Raw genomic sequence first — 6,047 nt, forward strand, 5'->3', positions numbered from 1 at the left:
TTTCACTTGTGCTTAGGAAATGTTGGGGCTCCCTTTTTCATTCTACCTGTTGCTGTTGTTTGTAGTAATTTGGTATCTCTGTTAGAAAATGTCCCAGTAGTAAGCCTCAGGTATTCACTCAGTCAATCCAAAGCCAGATTCTGTGTGAGACTCTGGGAATCCAAAGACAAAAAAGAAAGAAAGAAAGAAAGAAAGAAAGAAAGAAAGAAAGAAAGAAAGAAAGAAAGAAACAATTCTTTTTCTAAAATGAACCGGATACTATTTAACTACAATCCCTGCATTTTTTTTTTTATTATTTATGTCTGGACCTGTAAGTTTATTGAAATAGGGCACTCCCACTGAAAAAACTCCCTTTACCATTGCTGATCAGTAGAAGTTCTGTAGGTTACAACCTGAGGTGATGAAAAGTAGAGTAACTTGCCTAGGACCAAACAGTCATTTGGCAGAGCCAGGGCTTGAACCCAGATTTTAGAGATCTTGTTTGCCTTTATATCCTCTTCACCAGGAGTGCCAAATACACAGGTAGATACACTCCAAGCTGTGACCTGAACAGATTAAAATGTAATTAGGAAAAAAAATTTACAACTAGCTTCAAAGCTTTATTTTCTATGTTCATAATTGAAGTGAAACATTTTTAATACATGTAAAAGCTCACAGCACGAGGCCATCATTTTTCTTTATTGCAGTCCTAAATCACATTTTCATAACAGCTTTTCCCCTTCCCCCCATATATAGGAGACTCTTCAGTACTAAAGTATAAAAGGATTTCCTTATATTCAGTATTTTGTGGGGCAAAGAAATTCCTGGAGGAAAAATAGGTAGCAAATTGAGAAATATTTAACAAAATAAATAAAAATATAATAGAACATAGATAATGTTAGCATGTGGTTTTCTAAGTCAGTGTGTTCCCTTATGTGTAGTTTAGTGGTCCCTATTTCTGAATCTAATACCACTGCTATAATACAAGTTTTTTTCTATCTTCCCTCAATCTTCAATCCCACATGAAACAGATTCTTTTAACTGCATTAAATGGGGCAATAGAGGATGACGAGTAGAGCATTGTACCTGAAGTCAAGACCTGACTTCAAATCCAGTCTCACATACAAGTTGTGTGTAAAATGGGGAAAATAATAAGACCATCTCCCAGTTTTTTTGAAAAGATAAAATGAGATGAATATTTATAAAGTACTTTGTAAACACCTAAGTGATATACAAAGGCTAGCTTTTAGAGAAATGATTAGTTGAAACTAATCTGTAGTTAAATAGTACCCCGTTCATTTTAGAATAGGGAGTTTATTTTAGTTTATTTTTGGGGTCTTTGGCTTCCCAGAGCCTCACACAGAACCTGACACTGGATTGACTGATGGAGTGCCTGAGGCTTACTACTGGATCACTGGAGTATTCTAACAGAGAAACCAAATTACCACAAATAACACCATTAGGTGGACTGTGTGACTGTGGGCAAGTTTTTAAACCTATCTAAGTCTCAGTTTCCCCATCTGTAAAATTGGAATAATAGTACTTACCTCACAGGTTTATTAGAATAAAATGAGATTTTATGCATATAAACCTTAAAGGGCTCCATGTTAATATGAATTATTATTATTATTATTGTTAAGCCTACACTGTCTCATCAATCTATGTAGACTTTTGAGATATTTCTTGGCAAGACATGGAGTTGGATGATGGTAATCATGTGAAGTTATAAGTGACAGATAAATTCTCTAGTGTCTTGGTAGTGAGATAACTCATTCCTAACCCATATTCTGTTTGTTAAGAATGAGTCCAAATATTTTTATTTGGAATTGCAGAAATATCTTCTCTATCAAATCTTTCTGGGGTTATAGACAACCTTGAAGAATCCTTTAGAGTGCAGAATAAGACACATTTTCAGAAACAACCAACGATAGAATTGCTTAACAATACATATTTGTTATAAGAGTTTTGTTTTTGTTTTTAGTTTGTGGGTGGGTGAGAGAAAAGGACTGAAGATAAAAGTCAAAAAGAAAAAAGAAGGAAAATAAGGTCATTGAAGCATTTTTAAAATGTACAGAAGAAAAAGGTCAAAAAGACTTAATTGGAATTCATAGTTATATGTACAATCCTTTCCCTCTTCACATATATGAAAATACTCATTTTATTCGGTGTTTTTGTTAAATTCAGAACAAAATAAATCACTTGGTGAAACATATTCCCAATATTTCAGCTAATGTTGTGCCCTGGACAAAGATTTTTGCTTCTGATTCCATATCTATAGTTATAACTAGGAGGGGAAAAAAACCATAAGAACATAGATGTCAAGTTGGAAGCATCTTGAGAGGTCACCAAATACAGTCCTTCCAATTTACAGATGAAGAAATAGACTCAGAGGACTTACCTAATTTTTCCAAGGTCACACAGTAACATAACCAAGGGATTCTCAATGTTCTTCCTCATCCCTGACATGAGCAGGGTGTAATAGAGATTGAATTTGAACTCAGAGTCAACACTCTTTCCACGGTACCATGCTGTTTTCCAAGTTTCTTATTTGGAAGTCCAGAGGAAGTGAAAGGACTGATGAGGTAAGATGAAAACAGTTTGTTAGTGGCAATCACAACTAAAATTCAGATCTAACTCTCCTAAGATTGGGACGATTCCATAATGTAGGAAAGAAAGAGCATAGGGTTAGAGTACTTAAAAAGCACATGGTAGTAAAGAATTTTAAAATATATATAGATACAAAATATTTTTATTTTTTAATTAAAAAATTTTAAAAACAAATATTTACAAATAATTTGTCATGTTGCAAGACCATATTTTGAGACTAAGATGAGGAAACTGGTAGTGTAAAAAAAAAAGAGGATCTATGTAAATTTCAAGAGAAAAGGAGGTGGGAGCAATATATTGTCTAGGTCCAGTAGGATCATATGGTGAATTACTAAGTATTTTTCTAATACTAAATATTTTCATTGGAATAAGATTGAATAAAAGAGAAAATGTAGTAGTTTGAATAGATTTGGAGATTAATGAAGACAGTAGAAGAACTTTTTTCTTCTTGAAAGGAAAAAAAATCATGTAAGTTGAAAATTTGTGAAAAATTATGCCCACTAAAATTCCCTCTATGTAATGAATCTTTTTTTTTCCCCACTCCCTTTCAATCTCCCTGTGCTCATGATAACTTGGCTTCCTCCAAAAGACTCCCTCCATGGCTAAGTACTCCAGGATAGCAGGCTTTTTCATAAGCCAAGATGGGAAGCAGGCTTCACGGTTCCTAACAGACTTTTCCTCTCTGCTGCCATCACTCAGAAATCTCTTTTCTTTTGAAGTTCATTCCATCTGTTTAGATCACCTAGTCCAGAGCCAGATTGCTGTCACCTTCTGGTCTCTAGATGTTTAAGATGTCTGGTCCCTACATGTTTAAGAAGTTCAGTTCCTGGATCAATATCTTCCTATTTATCCCAACCCCTGCCTTTAGATTCTGAAACTTCAGTATACATGTAAATTAGCCAATCTTGGTTTGTTTGTTTTTTTCACTCACACATTTTTAAAACTTTTTTTCTAGTTCCCCTTCATAATTTGTAATAAGTTCTAGATGAGTCACATCCAGTCTGAATTTCTTCATAATCCTTTGGGCTCTACTAATTTTCAATTCTTTAGAGAATGTGAGTTCAAAGTTTTATAATCATTCATTATATAGACTTATATAAGTGGATGTAATATATATACAGGATTAATGTGGATCAAATGAGATAATATTTAATAAGTACTTAGCACAGTGCTTAATAAATGTGTGTTCCAAACACACTCTAACAATACCCATCCCTGCCTACCTAGACTGTCTAATTCTTGTCCTTGAAATGCTCTCCAAAGTCTACTAAAGAGTGGGAGTGGGGATCCTTTTTTTCTCTGGAAAAGTATGACAATGACACAAGCTATTTTACTCATTATTCACTGCTTTCATTATGTGATCATCTGGTCTTTTTTTCACTCCCACATTTCTTTTATGACCTCATCCCCTTAAGGCATGAAGTATTTAAGAAAATCAATTCAATAATTCATTCAGTAAACATTCATTAAGAGCCTACCATGTGTCAAAAACTATGCTAAGTCCTGAAGACACCAATGAGAAAAAAGTTGGCATCTGTACTCAAGGAACTTATAATCTAACAAGGGAAGACAACATGTGAAAGGAAGCCGAAAATTGTGTTTAGTGAGATGGCTATTAGGGTACACCTGGTATGGAGATGAACTGTTTTATGGAGTCCAAACCAAAGCTCTCTATAAAAGAAAACTTTGGGAGCTTCAATGAGATTGAAAAGGAGACCTAGGGGACTGAGATGTTGAGTATCCAAAACTGAGCTAGAAAACAATGATGATGAGATTTTAAGTTATCAACTTATCTTAGGTGGATCATAGAAGTTCTCAGATCTAACCAAAGAGATTTCTTGACAGAAAGTGGAAAAACTGGTATATCAAGTCCTTTGAGTTGATGCTGACAACTGCAGGAAGGAATCCCTATTTCAAATGAGTAAGGAAGTTTTAAAAAGAGTTTTCGTGTGTATAGATTGAATAGTCACTGTACATTCTATAAAGATATTGTGGCATACTAGAAAGAGCATTGTGGAAATTTATATTTTTTACAAGTCTGGCTAGAAGAAAAATTCTTTGCCAGTAATGATATATAAATTATAAAAAATGAAATAAGTGACAATTACATAAAAAATAAATAAAATACAACTAGAATAAAAAACTTTGAACTAGAAAAATATTTTTATTAAACAATTCATAAAAGTGTTACACTCAAAATATAAAGAAAACTCAAAAAGCCATGAGACAAATATTTGTGGCTTAATAAATAAGAAGTCAAAGGATATGAATGATTTCCTTTTTTAAAAATTTTATTATTATTTTTAGTTCCAAATTCTCTCCCTCTCTCCACCTCTACCCATTTGTAAGGTGAGATATAATATTCATTATGCATATGAAGTTATGTAATGCATAGTTCTTCATCAGCCATGTTCCACATCAAAAGAAGAGAAGAAAAGAAGAAAGAAAAAAAAGAAAAAAGAGAAGAAAGAGAAGAAGAAAGAAAAAGGAAAAAATAAGCTAATAAAAGAAAAAGTAAGCTAAATTTTGTAGTCTGAATCTATCAGTTTTCTATCTGGAGATGCATAATATTTTTCATCATGAATCCTTTGGAATCATTATATTGATCAGAGGTACTTTTTCAAAGTTAGTTGTTTTTTTTTAATATTGATACTACTGTATACATTATTCTCCTGGTTCTCCTCATTTCACTTTGCTTTAGTTCATATGCCTTCCCAGGCTTTTCTGAAATCATATCTTTCATAACTTCTTTTTTTAAAATTTATTTTTATAACATACACAAAAATTTTAAATAATTTAAAAAGTTTTTGAGTTTCAAATTCTCTCCCTCTTCCATTTCCTCCTCCTTGAGAAGGCAAGCAATTTGGTATCAATTATATATATGAAGTCATACAAAATATATTTTCATATTAGCAATGTTGCAAAAGAAAATATAGATAAAAAATAAAAACAAGAAAAATAAAGTTTTTTTTAAAGTATGCTTGAATCTGCACTTAAGAGTTTATCAGTTTTCTCTCTGGAGGTGGATAGCATGATCATGGGTTTAAATTGTCTTGGATGATTGTTTTGATCAGAGTAACTGAGTCTTTCATAAATATCATTCTTACAATATTCTGTTAATAGTATTCAATATTCTTCTGGTTCTGTTCACTCTCTTCACTTTGCATGAGTTCATATAAATCTTCCAAGACTTTTTTGTTTGTCATTTCTTATAGTACAATGGTATTCCATTGCAATCATATACCACAACTTATTTAGCCATTCCCCAATTGAGGGGCATTACCTCAGTTTCCAATTCTTTATCACCACAAAAAAAATAGCTGCTATAAATATTTTTGTATAAATAGGTCCTTTTCTCTTTGGGAAGATCTTTTTGAAATACAGGCTTAATAGTGATAATAAAAGGTAAAAGGGTATGCATAATTTTACAACCTTTTGGATATAGGTATAGTTCTAAATTG

The 6,047-nt window shown here is 32.5% G+C and overlaps 1 long non-coding RNA gene across 1 annotated transcript; it reads right to left on the reverse strand.

Moving 5' to 3' along the window:
* Positions 1-280: 280 nt before the first annotated feature.
* Positions 281-3,880, reverse strand: LOC116422078. Its single transcript, XR_004232667.1, has 3 exons — positions 3,810-3,880; positions 2,378-2,553; positions 281-545 (listed from the first exon to the last, which is right to left on the reverse strand). It is a non-coding gene; the product is annotated as an uncharacterized LOC116422078 (long non-coding RNA).
* Between the last annotated feature and the right edge of the window lie 2,167 nt (positions 3,881-6,047).

The sequence above is a fragment of the Sarcophilus harrisii genome, chromosome 3 (genome assembly GCF_902635505.1).
Source record: "Sarcophilus harrisii chromosome 3, mSarHar1.11, whole genome shotgun sequence".
NCBI classification, from domain to species: domain Eukaryota; kingdom Metazoa; phylum Chordata; class Mammalia; order Dasyuromorphia; family Dasyuridae; genus Sarcophilus; species Sarcophilus harrisii.